General features: G+C 35.3%; 1 protein-coding gene across 5 annotated transcripts in view; it reads right to left on the minus strand.

Annotated features, from left to right (window-relative positions):
* LOC149530248 (FAD-dependent oxidoreductase family protein) overlaps positions 1–15168 on the minus strand; it is a 216796-nt gene that overhangs the window by 11262 nt on the left and 190366 nt on the right. The window lies entirely within an intron of this gene.

The raw sequence follows: 15168 nt of genomic DNA on the forward strand, positions 1-15168 counted from the left end.
TCACCTTGCCTCATTACATTCATGAATGGCATCATGAATGGTACCGTGTACGATTGGGCCAGGCTTCTCGCCGACAAGATGGAGTTTATGAAATTACAATATCGGACATTTTTCATGCCACATCATGCCATCGGCTTGTTTTTGGAAGCAACTCTTCATCAAGTTCCAATAGACGACTTTGAAGTTCCACTGAGGGGGAAGTTGGCGCCAGGAGAACCCCCAGTATTCTACTAGAGACATTTAGATACGGATGGAACCACGATCGGTCAGAAGAAAGTATTGCAAGGATTAGAAGCATACACGGACACAGACAACGAAAGGGAGGAAACTGCTAAGAACAGTGGAGCCGATTCCGAGGAAGAGAGTATCTCAATGAAAGTTGGGAGCGATGCAGCAGTTGAAGGGTCCACATTTTTCACCCCTCCCTAGTTGCCAACTTCGGCACACTTGATAGCCTCTACCTCGCTTACTCCTCCATTTGGCCAAAGGCATGTGCCAGTTATCATGACTCCATCGACGGCCACAACGGATGTTATGACTCCACCGATGGCCACGACAGATGTTATGATTCCACAGAGTGTTTCACTAGATCTAGTTGCACCAGCAGCGCCAGTAGTAGAGATAGAAGAGATGCACGCGCCAGAGCCCAAACCTCAGGTTTGACTAGATGTGATTGGCTCTGACGTCGTGGTCACCATATCTTCATCTTTGTTGACCGAGACCTAGCCAACACAGCTAGTCGAGAGCATTGAGACGACGTAGGCAGCACAACCCGAGAAGATTGAAGTGATGGACAGAGCCAGTGCATTCCTACGATAGTAGTTCCAACTCATTCCTACAGAGGTCGGTCCCTCCATTCAGTGCCCAAGGCATGGAGAGGTATCCACAAGAGCAGCTACCATATTGGAGCCACAAGAGGTGGGAGTACCACAGTCTAAGGATGTGCTGAGAGAGGATGCGATGACACCGAATGTGGACGTGGCTATCGTAGGAGAGGCAGAGATAGAAACCAATAGGGAGTGGAATATTGATGATGTGGGAAAAGAGGATTATGGGTCGGATGAGGATAGATGCAAGGCATACATCGAAGCTCTACAGGTTGTGATGGAGAGAGGACGCATCATTGCATATCAGGCTTTGACTCGTAGGAAGGAGTAATATTTGATTTGAGCCTATATTCAGGGGGTTTGTCCTAAGCATTTTTGCTCCTGCTTTGAGGCTAGGGGATGGACAACAGTGGAAACACTGAAGATGTTGGTTGATTGGGATATAAAGCCTAAGTTGGGACCATGCAACACTCCTATGGAGAAGTTGGCACATGAGATAGTGAGGGTATATAAAGGTGTCTACTATGCTCATAGGCTTGCAGAGGTGGATAGGGCATCAGAGAGGATTGCAGCTGAGAGGTCTATGACAGTTGAGAGGGAAACTAAAAAGAAGTTAGCTATTGAATTGGTTAGCCAACAGATAGCATGGGCAGCTGAGCGCACAGTGCTCTTGCGAGATAAAGAGAAGGCTGAACAAAGATTACAAGTGACCAAACCAGAATTGCAGACAGCTAAGGCCCAGGCCATGGACACAACACTTCTCCTGAATGAGGCAATGGAGGTTAACACATGGATGCAGAAGGATTTACGCATCCGCATTGATCAAGATTATGAGTTGTGCCGACAGCAGAACACTTCAGGGACGCAATCTCCTCCCTAGTTTATATTGTTTGTATGTTTGTATGTTGTCTCCTAATCTTGTTAGTTTTGAGTCGCCAGGAGACGACTTTTCTTTTTTGGGAGGGATGATGTCCAGCAAAACGGGTAGTTCGATAGTTATCAATGCAGACACGGTTGTGTTGTTTCATTGGCACCGTTTTGGCCATTATAAATGTTGTGAACACTTATGTATTTTGGCATCATTATCATTGTATGAAATATCACTGTTGTGTATGAAAGCATTTGATAAATGAATAGTATTTTGCATTGATTATATGTTTCTCTCTTGTTCACTAATGGGCTGAACAACCATGTACTCCAATTCTTCCATATGATTGGGAAATCGTCATCCAGTTTCATGCCATCAATACTCTTTGTTGTAATGTGTGATTTTAGGACTGCTAGTTTGCATGGAATTTTAGATTTACTTTAGTCATGCATGCCAAATGCAAGAGAGAGAAATAGTCCCGTTAACCTCAATTTTAAGGGGCTACAAGCTCTATAAAAGACAAACTTGATATTTGGAATGCAGTCTGAATAAGTGTGTTAAGCCTTTGAAAAAGACCTCTAATGAGGCAGGCAAGATGTGATGCTGTTGAAAAATGGAATAAAATTTTATGCGTTGAAACTTGGAAACCATTCTCTTATTTTTTTGTGATTGTACAAGCTATTTGAGATTTTTGTTTTGTGCATGTGTTTCCAAATCTATATTTGGTAGCATAGCTCTAGAAAAGATCTTGGGCATGATATTACAAGGGTCAATCAATGGTGTTCACTAGAAATAAATGACAGCAGGAAGTTCTAGGGTATTTAAAACTAAAGAAAATATCACAATTGCCTCATTTACCATCACCTAGAACCAAGATTGCACAATGAAGTGAGGTGGAGATTTCATGTAGCATTCAAAGATTTATATTTTCTTATTAGATTGCTGGACTTTATGTTTTTGTTTAGGTGAAAGAAACTTAAAGAGGATGTAATATCCTTGCTTTTTCTGATCAGAAAATTTAAATTTGGACTAACGGAATTTTGTCAAACGGTGTGTAATCCTTGTATTAAGCTATGATGCCACTGATATATTCTAACACTAATGATGCAGCCAATATTACTAAGGAAGTTTTATATAATGTGGAGATTACTTACAATAATAGTGCTTAAAAACAATGATATCAGATTTAATATTATGTACGGGTTACTGTTTGAAAGCAAAGCAAAGAGAATGGAACAAGATCACATAGTATTACACATTATTCGAAGGATTTAAATAAAGTCATTCAACCCCAAACAATGAAATAATGGAACTTGGAGTATATATTTCCGAGCTTGTGATCTGTTCTTTCCACTGTGGTGACCCGATTGGGGAATGTCCCTAACTTGGCAATGCTTGCTGACAACACCTATAAAACCGTTTGCAACTGCTACTACTTCGAATGCAACCTGGGATGACCGGCAGCAACATCTACTTCACCCCCGACTGCTAACAACACTCTTTTGGTCTGCACCCCGATTTCCAGTCACTACCCCACATCTGTACTTAGTCCCTGTTGCTGCTATAGACCTATTGCATTTTATCTCCTTCACTCCACACGTCTGGTTTTGATGTGGGAGCTCTGTATTATAAATGCCACTAATCACAACTACTTGGAAGTCACGTGGTCTCCAACCCAAACGCCTTCCTAGCTACTATGGCTCTGTCTTCACCGTATAAATCTTTGTTGTATATCAGATGTACTAGTACTGATATTTCCAAAGGTTCAAGTGCTACACTGAATGCATAATGAACTTACACGGGTGCTAAAAAGCTCCACTAAGTTGTATCTGTATTAGCCAATGATCCTTCAGTCAATGTCCAAATACGAGTAATAGACACTACAATTATTTAAAGATGAATCTCCAAAAAAGCAACTGGGGCTACGTCCAACTCTTCCTTTTGCTATTAAGGGTTTGTGTCCTTAAAGAAATTAGTCACATTAAAGCAACCAATTCTCATAACAATATGTTAATATCTTTTCAATGCCCCAATTCCAATGCAGCTCCACACTTTTATAACCTTGATATGAGGAGAGACACAAACAACTAGGCAATGTAGGATAAAAAGCCAATTTTGTCTTTTAGTCACTTAAGTTACTTTTCTCATTAAATGACTTTATATTTGCACTTTATAATATTAAAGTGACTTTATTATTATAAGTTACTTTATAAGTTTATTTAAATATTTAAATAAAAAACTTAAGTCACTTGAACTTTAATATCTCTTGAAATATTTGTCTAATTGCCATGCCGTCTGAAATCGGAATTGTTGTCCTGCATTTTGTCACCACAAAATGTAGATAACAGTATGAAACTTTTTCAACTTAGTTCCGCATTTCTTTGAGTTTAGTTTGTTATTTAATTGGTTAGTATTGATCAACCAATCGCTACAAATTGATATAATAAATCTTTATATTGAAGGCCTTCGTCAAGTCTTTTTCGTTTTGCTTTCTGTTGAGCCTTTGCTTGATTTTTGAAGCCTTCATCATCTGTTCTTTGCTTTTGAGTTTGCATTTATTTGTTTTTAGTCCTTTGGTTTTGCTCATGTCATGCCTTTCGATTTCCCCTTTGATTTGGTCTAACCTACAGATCAATCAGAGTTGTTAGTCAAGAGTAATGCCCATTTTAGAACTTCAAAAGTGGACCTTTTGGGTGCAACAATACGAATTAAAAATATGATGTTATATTTTCAATTTGACTTTCACTTTTTGATAAATATAACATATATTCACTTTTTGTTATGTTTTTAAGTTTAACTTTAAATTTTTAACTTAAAGTGACTATAGTGCACTTTATGTTATAATTTTAAGTTGAGTTCTTTTTAGTTTTAGTTTTATGTTATAAATAACTATATAGTTTTAGTTTTTCTTTGATTTTTAAATCAAATGCTCATTTAAATGTTACTTTTTAAATGATATTTATGTATTGTATTTATAAATATGATATATTAATACTGTTTATGACCCATTTAGTAACATTTTTATGAAATTAAATTGAATAAATGGTTTTAAGTTATTAAAAGTGGATCTTTTATATGCAATTACATATAAAATCCATCAAAAGTGGACATTTTACATGTCTGCATATAAAGTTCAACTTGTTATCAAAAGTGGACCTTTCTAATGTCATTACATCCAAAGGTTATCATGTAAGTGGACCTTTTTGATGTAATTGCATCAATAGTGAAGTTTTCATGTCTTTGCATCTAAAAAGTGAGATGTAACTTAAAATATGCAAGTGACCCAAAAAGGTCCAATTTTGATGACTTGCATATTTTAAAACATGCAATAGCACCCAAAAGGTGCGATTTTAATGAGATATATATTTAAAACATGCAAGTGACCCAAAAAGGTCTGATTTTAACCAAAAACATGTTTTAATATGTGCAATGACCTCCAAAAAGTCTGATTTTGAAGAACATGTCTTTGCCCTCCAAGAACCCGTTTTTGGAGATTGTGAGAGATTTACTTGATGGTTTCGCATGAGATTTTCTCTAATAGGGTCATTTTTGCTTCGCAATGGATTTTCTAACATCAAAAATGGATTTATCTTGCTAAAAAACATTTTTCCAAACTCCCTCCAAGGGCACGTTTTTGGAAATATCTTCAAAAAACACCATTTTTGGCTCATATTTTTGCCCAAAGTGGAATTGATTTGGCATTTTAATTGTTTGTCATTGCATTGCGATACACATTTTCAACTTTAGAAGCCAAAACATTTTTGTTTCATGTCTTTTTATGAATCACGTTTTTGCTTAAAATGTCTGAAAAATTGGGGTTTTAATCCACTTTTATGCGTTTTGAAGCCCTTTTTTTGCATTTTGATCTATGTATATGAATTTGGGGAAGTTTTTTTTGCATTCCCAAGTCAATAATGACTCAAAAATATGCATTTTTTGGCCACGTTTTTGAAAAAACGGCCCAGATTTTTGCATTTAAAAATCATGTTTTTGTTCAAAAAACTCAAAAAAATGCATTCCCAACCCATACCTTTGATCAAGATGGATTGTTTTTGAGTTTCAAATGTGTTCTCTTGTCTTTGAAGACCACCTTTTTGGCCTTCTTAAGTCAAATTCGACCAAGTTATGTCCATTACATGCAAGTGCGAAAAAAGTCAAAGTTGTTTGAAAATCCGGATTTGAAGGAGAATTGGTCTTCAAGTCTATAAAACTTGCTATTTTGGCTCTTTCTCCTTCATTTTTGATACTTAATCTTCATGTAAGTGGACACTTTCTTTCCTGTTATTTAATTTTTGTTTATCTTGCTGATTTTATGCACATAATTGCTTGATGATTGCCTCTTGTTGAAACTTATGCCATGGAAAGTGCATTTTTCCTTTAAAAATGAAGAATTTTCTTATTTTCATGTTTTTGGTTCTTTTCCAAGTTCCAATTTTGAATTTAAGTGTTTAAGTGCATTGCATATTGGCATGTTTGAGTCTTTTGCCAAAGGCATGTGTTTGTTTTGTGCTTGTTTTTATGTTTTACTTGTTTGCATTTCAATTTTTTCTCCATTTTGGAAGAAATTACAAATTCTTTCCCAAGAACTTGAGCTCGTTTCACTTCACTCCACTTTCCATTTCATGTGAGGGCATCATCACATTCCACTTCCATTTTCCATGTCACAACACTTTACATCTCATTCACCATCCGTGCATGCATGTAATCCCATTTTCCGCTTCCATTTTCCCTCATCTCACCTTTCATCTCCCGTTACATGTTGCACTTACATGTAATGATTTTTCATGCAATAACATTTTGAAGACCCTAAGTCACGTTTGAAAATCAACAATTTCTAATAGCACGCATTCCCATGCACCAAACACCTTACTTTAAAATATAAGTTAAAGGTGTTGATGGAAAGTTATTCCGAGTTTACATCCGGACATCGTCAAGAAAATTTTCAAAGTGTCAGAGAATCCAATTTGTGTTGATCTACAAAGGAGAATTCATGACAACTTGAGTGAGAAAAGGTGGATCACATCAAGTTTCCACATGACAATGGACAATTCATTACAGTCAAAGGTTATCAAAAAACACAACATCGTGGTTATCAAGGTGAATTCAATGGTACAAGGTACAGAATCTTTTGATCCTGTGATCATCCGGGATTGCATTGCCAAGTACAATGCCCTTCAGAACAATCCCTAGGATTGTTTCAATTCTCTTTTGTCTTTCTTCTTCTTCTTCTTCTTTCATGTTTGTAATTGAATTGGATGTATTACATGAAGAAGCATAATTACATATAATGCTACTTGCACGTGCAGTTGCATGTAACATATATTTTCTCTTTTAGTTAGACTAGATCAAAGTTGGTTGAATTGCTCCCACTTTTTTCTCCACCTTTTTCTCAACTTCTTTGTCGTATAAAGGAGTGCCCCCTCATTGTAAAAATCATCGTTTGTTGTATGCAAGAAAGCTCTGCCACATTTGTGCAAGCATAACTTTGATTGTGTAGTACTAAGTTGGGAGAAAAGTGAATAAAAGAAGCAATTGGATTTGAAGCTTTGACTAGAAGCAATTGTGATAGAACAAATTAGAAGCTTTGACTATAATTTTTGCCTATTGTCTTCGATTTATTTTATTATTGTGTTTAATAAAAGAGCATAGTGATTTAAGAAGCAATCGGAGCCGAAGCTTTGACTGGCAGCGGTTGTGGAAATATATAGCTAGAAGCTTTGTCTGTAGCTTATGCTTCTTTCTTAATTTGCAAAATAGTTAGATTATTTTTACTTTTAGGAGTCTTTGTGCCCTAATTGTAAAGTTTTTTTTTCATATAGAAGTATGACCAGACTTAGAGCCAAACCGGTACATTTTTAGCTAGCCTTTGAGTTAGTAAAGGTTTATCACTATCACTGTTTCCAACTCTTGATAGAAGTGTAGTTAGAGATTCACCTTGCACATTACTCCCTCTACGAGTTAGTGGATTCTTTCTTGAAAGATAAGAAGAAACGATATTGGTAACACTCATTTTATAAAATCTCTTGACTTCTTGCTTACCTTGAGTTGATCCAAGAAACGGTGAGAAGGGGGAGCCTTCCCTTTAAGGTAGGAGAGACTCTGTCTCACACGCTATAGCTGGTCATCCTATTATGTGACTTGATTTTTACCCAAAACTGTCAGTTGCAAAATATCCACCCAACAGGAATCTCTCCTCATAATTCCCTATGTGACCAAATACACTTTCTAAAAATAGAAAGGGTCCATCCCTATTACTCCTGACTTACTATACATAGTAAGTATGAAAAATGGAGTCCAAATGATATCGAACGAAGGCCAAATCTATAAATCCCTGAATGTTGGAGACGAATCAATCCTCATAAGACCCTCTAACCATCCTCATTAGCCTACGAGGATCCATTATTAGGCTAATCCTTGAAATTTTGATGTTGGCAACAAATGGGGACATTACAAAGGAGGAATGATTGCCAAGAAATAGAAGTCATTTGTTCCACAGAAAAATATTGATGCCATCATGTTCTCATGACCGCCAAAGGAAATCAGAAAAGATCCCTTTGTTTGCTGAAGCAAGATCAAGTTTTTTGAAAGAGATTGGATTTTTTTCATTGTCAATCGGTCAACATAAATAATTGGTCTTCCCTGAGAAAGGAGAGTTAGGGTACCCTTAAACAAAACACAGAAAGGAACAAATTAAGCCTGGAAAAAGTTCGTCAACTCTGGCTATTTAAAACTTGTACACTAGGAATTAGCTATTAGTATCTGCCTTTTAGGCTGCTTTTGAGAGTTGTGGAAATTTGCTCAATTTGCATGATCTGAAGGAGAATCATTATAAACCATTCTGAAAGTTGAATGAAGTGAAATGATAACTGCTCAATGAATATCAGTGCATTTGAGGGGCAAGCAGCAAGTTGATGCCAAAAGCGTGCTGGTCAAAGAAGAAGTTTCACATTTGAAAAGATCACAGATCACAGAACCTAGAAAAGAGAGATTTTAAGGCTGCAAAACTCACAATTGAAGATCCTACTAAAACAAAAGAAGATCAGACTAGTTTTTCAGAAAGAGCCATAATCAGTGAAATGTCCATTCATTAGAAGCTGGAAAAAAGAATGATTGGAGGGTGACAGTTTTTGTAAGTCACTGTTAAAATGAAGATTGTTGATGCTGAGTGCAGACTTAAGACATTGAAAAGCAGATTGTGTGAAAAAGCCCATGAGATCAAGAGAATGTGTGAACCTATAGTCAAGGGAAGTCAAGTGTAGTATCAGGTAAATTTAATTCATTTCAATCCGAAAGATTGGCAAATATATAAAGAAATAAACCATAAGTTTAATGTGTGAGAAGGATGTTTTGAAAGATGAATTGGTGAAACTCACAAAAGTGTAATTCAGGACTGCTAGAGATTATGAAAAAAATGGGAAAGGAAAGATGCGAATAGATATGTAAAGTTGAGAATCTTGAGGAGAATTGGAGAAAATTAAAAAGGAAAATGGAGAACCAAATGATAAAATATTGTTGTTTGATGAAGTTAAAAGGAACAATGAGGATTTGAACAAAAAGCTAAAAGTTTTGGAAATAGAAAATGAACTTTTGAAATCAAAACTATTACTTTGTGATATTGGTATGTGGAGGATCATTTTGGGCCAAACTAGGCCTTTAAGTGGTGATAAAAATTCAGGAAAACAGAGTAAGGCGATTTGACATAAGATTTTGAATAGTTATTAATATTATTTAAAAAATATATAAGAATAGAATCTGCAGCAAATTGAATGTAGTTTCTAAACTACTAGTCATTTTCTAAAAATAATAAAACTATTTACTAAAAAATTTGAAAATTTAATGTAGTAGTAACATTTTAGGAAAAATATAAGAAGCGTGTTTGCCTGATCTTAATTGAATAAATGTGATACATAATACATATTTTAAAACACTTCTATAAAGATAAAACATTATTTTACAAAAGAACAAAAACAGATTAATGCATGTAGAGAACATAAGAGCCATAATTGAAACATTGCATTTCATTAAATCTCCAAAAGCTCAATATGTTTTTCATCACAGTTTCAAACTTTAAAATGTGTAACAACAGAAGTTTATAAATGTTTACAAAATAATATATACTGATATGTCCAAATGTGAAAAACAACAAACTAAAAACTACATTTTCCTCTTCCCTCTCCTAATATAACTCAACTTTTTAGGCCTTAAACTAGTAGATGTTGAGGTATCTAAATGAGAAGTTGATTATTCTTCTTCAAGATCAACATCATCGTCTTCGTCATCCTCCATTTCATCAGAATCATCTAATGTTGCAACTCCTCTCTCTAATTATGCAAGAAGTTTAGGAGGTCATGATCATCATCATTTTGTTTACTAATGGTCCAATCACCATATGGATCAATTTCACCCTAGTCAATGGAATCATGTGAAACACGCTCCACCTTTCTAGTGTGAAGGCTAGGGTTGTACCAAACAAAGACAAGATCATTGAGTCGCTTCTAGGTCAATCTATCTCTCCTTCATGTGAATGTCTCCAATTTCATTCACACCAAGAAGAACTACATGGCTAAGAGAACATATGGATGTCTATCTTTTGAAGATTAGGTGCGCCAACGCCATAGTTCTCCCAAAATAAATCTACAAAAAAAATTTAAAAATATTAGAAATTTAGAATTGAGTACAAAATATAGCAATCATTATCAAGTTTATAATTTTTTCTTGTAATATTGAACTAAATTTTTACCCTGTTGTTTTTCTTTCCTATTAATTGTTTGTTGCAAAGAGAAGAGTCTCCCCTCTTCACCCTTGTGGGTCTTGAACAATGAACATTTTCAAATTCATAAATAAGATATAGAAAATGTCAAATCTCACCTCCAACACATCAATAACCTTGTCTCTCAAGTTAGAGTCAAGTTTCATATTATCAATACATGTAACAACACTTGTCATGACCTCCTCATCAACCCTAAATCAAAGAAGTAGAATTTAGGGTTCACCGATTGGTAGAGTTGGTTTGTCCACCTAAGATCAATGATGTGCCAAAGCATTTCATATTTTCTTAAATTTCTGCCGTAGTAATGTAAAATGGCCTCAAAATGCAATGCATTGGCATCCTCTCTCCATCCACCAAACAAAGAAACCTTACCAAAATTTCTATCACTTGGAAAAATGGAAACTAATTTTTTAACTATTACACAATTAACAACTCAAAAAAAATCAGCAACTAGATTATCTTCTATAAAGCTTATATTTGTGTTTGTTACTTACATTGATCAACTCCTCTCCACTTTTGTTGAATCCATCATAAATAACAATTTTAACTATCTTCTCTATCTCAGCTATTTTGGAGAATGTAGACTTTATCCAAGCATCAAACACAACCATTTTCTAAAGATGGGGAATGACACCAAGAATGCTTGGCACTGTGAGGAAATGGCTAGCAAATCATATCACTAATTGTCATGTAAGGTCCTTGCCATTTGTGTGTTTTCACATCAATGAAGGGACCCAAGCGTGGTTGTAGATGAGTTTGGTCACACTTTTAGGATCTTCAACCACCCCTTTTCATCCATTCAATCTTTCCAATGACTTCTAACTATAAGTCCAAGTAATCTTAGTGTTTTTTATTTCATGTGAGGCATCAATAGACTTGAGGAATGCCATTGTACCCAGAAGTCACCAAGAAGTTGAGAGTCTTATTCCATCCATCCATCCATCCATCGGATACAATGCTACATCCTTTTCTCCTCAATTTTAACTTGTGTATCTTTCACAAATTACTCTAGCAATGGCCTATTCCTCTTGCTTGCAATTGTAAATGCGGTCACCAAACATTCCCAATATGTGTTTTTTGCCTACATTGGAAGCCAAATTGTTGTAGTACCAAAAACATTATGCTTCTATCTTTGCTTTTTCATGTCTTTATCTATTCCATCTAGTACCTTCAAGTGAAGTTTGTAAACTTGGAATATTGTATGGAGCAAACTTTTTGGATCTAACGTAAGAAGAATCCAAGTCTTAGTAGCCTCACCCTCATTGCCAACAATAGATGAATTTAGTTGATTGATGCTTGGACTTCCATGAGTGCGACCAAGAGGAGAAGTGAACACATTCAGATTCATTGCAGCTATCATGGATTCTTTTGCTTTCCTCTCTTCTTTTTGCAATTCATACTCTGTAAGAAGGGCCTTCATGTGTCTAATAATCTCTAGAGTTGTATTGGGACAACCTTCCACATTTTGTCTAGGCATTTTTGCAAGGTGGTATTGTAATCTTTTGACTCCACCTATTATCCATTTGCCACATTTTGTGCAAGTCACCTCTCCCTTGTTATTTCCCTTTATCCCATACTTCCATGCTTCATTGCTTTTCCTTCATGATTTTTCTTTTGGCCTTGGGGCTGCCCTTGAAATTGATCTTGACATAGATGTTTTAACATAAAATAAATTTTCAAAGACACAAAATTCAATAGGGTTTTATGGGAAGTCTTAAAAAAATTGATAGAATCATTTGAAAAAACTAGTAATCAAAAGAAAGATAAAAATATAAGGAGATAAGTTAAGAAGAGAAATAAAATATATTTGCTAGTATATACCTTTGTTTTCAAGATTCTTTTGGTTTATAATAAATGTAACTAAAAAAAGAAAAATCCCTTACCTAGATTTCTTTTGCCGCTTTGATGTTGTTTCCTCACCTTCTCCAAACCATATAGAGTTGTTTTGAGGAATAAAAAACAACAAATCATAGCTCAAAATAGCGCCGATATATCAGTTTCTTGTGAGAAGTTTGTAGTGGCAAGAAAATACAAGTTTATTGCACCAAAATGTTAGCCGAGAAGTTGGTGATATATCGTTGAGAAGTGGCATACTTATCTCGAGAAGTTGAAAAAATCTTACAAGTAGCCCAACAAGATACCATTTAGGGGCCCATTTTAAAATTTGCAACCTTTGGAGGAGAGGAGAAGGGTTTGGTGGAGAGAAATAGTCATTGGAAACCTTGTAGATTTATTACAAGTGGATTTGAAGTGGATTCAAAGAGATTTGGAAGAAACTACCGATTCAAAAGAGGGTAGTTTTGCACAGAGATTGGATGATATTCAGGAGGGCAGTGAGAGGGAGGACACTTAGAGTGAGGATATAGAAGATGAGTCATTGCTAGTACCAGCACTGGATATTGAGACACAACTACAACCACAACTACAGTGCTAGGGCTAGACCCCTTCTCAGTCCCATAGTTTTTACTAGAGCTATTGGGAAGGGGAAGAGGAAGATGTATACTAATTTTATATTGTACTTGATATTTGGATTTGTTTATATTTTTATAATCACAATTTGCTATTTTTAGTTTGCTTCAAACTTTAGAATCTTTAGCTATGACTGCCTGCCATTAACATTCCACATGAGGATGAGATTTTGGTACGTATTGCATTTATATAATATCTAGATCAGCTTGTTTGGTTTGTTTACTCATTTACTAAGTCATTGGATGCATCTCCTTATTGAATTTTGCAAAAAAATGCATTTTAAATTAAATTAAAGTCATTTTTTAAATTCACGATATTTTCTCGAGAAGTTACTAATTTATCTCCGATATTTGCTGAGAAAAGTTATTTTTGCCTCGCCAATAAGTGGCAAAGAAAGAGATTTTGAACTATGCAACAAATGATAAGAAAAGTGAAAAAAATCAACTTTTAACCTCACTAGGCATTGCATCCCTATAGCAAGACTCCCTATAATAGACTTGGAAGTCCCCATAAAAAATCTTGACTAAGTTCTATTCAAAAAGCTGCAATTCTGAGTTTAAGATTCGCCTAGACTTGGCTCATGAGTCCAACAGATATTTCCAACTATGATATTATAATATATATAAATATATTATAATCTCTTATACAATCTATAGGTTTCATATGACGAGACCAAAATGTTTATTCCCAAAGCGAACTACTTGATTACACAGAGTAAAACATGTACTAGTATATACCATACAACAATACCAAATATAATGCAATAATCACAAGAAAATGGCAGAAAGATATGGCCATTATTTCCAAATGTAATATTTAGAATCCAAACAATGCTATCTTTTGGCAGAACACAAGTACATATATGGTGCTAGTCAGTTGATCAAGAACACCAACCATTGGCAACTGCCCAAAACTAATTGGAAGTAAATGGCATTACATAGCCAACTAATTATTCCTTAAATAAAGCCCACTTCCAAAAACTCGACAAGATTGCTGACTACAACAAGCAATCTGTGGAAGGGCAGATTGCCATGCGCCCACAACAAGGCACTATTATTCTCCATCATGATTGATAAGGAAGAAGAAACAAATGGATGATGGTTGGCACTTATATATTGGCGATCAAAACAAAGATACTAAGACTGACCTCTTTATACCACTACCAGCAGGTCAGTGATTTATTTAGATTTAACGTAATTTTCTTCAAAATCATCTACTCAGAAAACAATAGTTAGTGAAGGGGTAGCATTGACTAAGAGGAGAACTCTCAATTTGCAAAGGTGTAATCTTTTCATATTGGTTGTGAATCTGTCCTCTCTTGAGGACTATATAAGGTGGACCATCACTTGGAGGAAAGGCATCAAACAAGGAATTAAAATCTGATCTGGATAAGATAGGAGATAGAAATTACGATTATCAAGCAGTAAATGTAATAACCCCCAAAAATCTTTATACTTCAGTTGTTTGATATTTCGTCAAACACTTTGCAAGCAAGGGTCCTCTGACTGATATAACTTTTCAGATTGTTGCAGTGATTCTTGTTTGGATTTGCCTCAAAGAGAATGCTTACAAAAGACTCCAAATTGTCTAAACAATGACCTAACATAAATATGCAACTAATTTTGGCAATAGTGAATGCATATATGAGTTCTAATCATGAAAATGATCACCTACAGCCAACTGGTATTTTAACAAACAGTTGTATGCAAGCTAACTGGCTGATAAGAAATGATATATTAACGCTCAAAGACAACTATTAATGACCAGCAATTGTATCTCCCTTATTTGAGAATGAGTATCCAATACAATATTCATACTAAGTTAGCCAAGACTCTTGGCATTTACAAAGATATCAAAATATGATGATTGCTGGTAAAGTAATATGTACCTACAGCTGCCAATGAAAACTAATGCAATACTAAATATTTAACTTCAATACTCCCCTACAGCAGTACGCTAATCACATGCATGATTAAATACAACTAAAGCAATGGATTGCTGATACCATTGTGAGGAATGTAAAAATGAATGATGTATCTATTAATGAATGATAGGTCTGATACGAAATGACAATTACAACAGCACTCTATAGTGAAAGGCAACTATGAAAATACACATCAGACTTGGCATATGAAGTCACCTTAGAGAATAGATGTATTGCAATACCACTGAACAGAAAATAAACTCCTCAAGTGCCCAAGTCGTGCCTCTCTAGCTGCCGCCCCTGATTGTAG

This window comes from Cupressus sempervirens, chromosome 11 (assembly GCF_028749045.1).
Source record: "Cupressus sempervirens isolate cs-2001-9-10 chromosome 11, ASM2874904v1, whole genome shotgun sequence".
Classification (NCBI taxonomy): domain Eukaryota; kingdom Viridiplantae; phylum Streptophyta; class Pinopsida; order Cupressales; family Cupressaceae; genus Cupressus; species Cupressus sempervirens.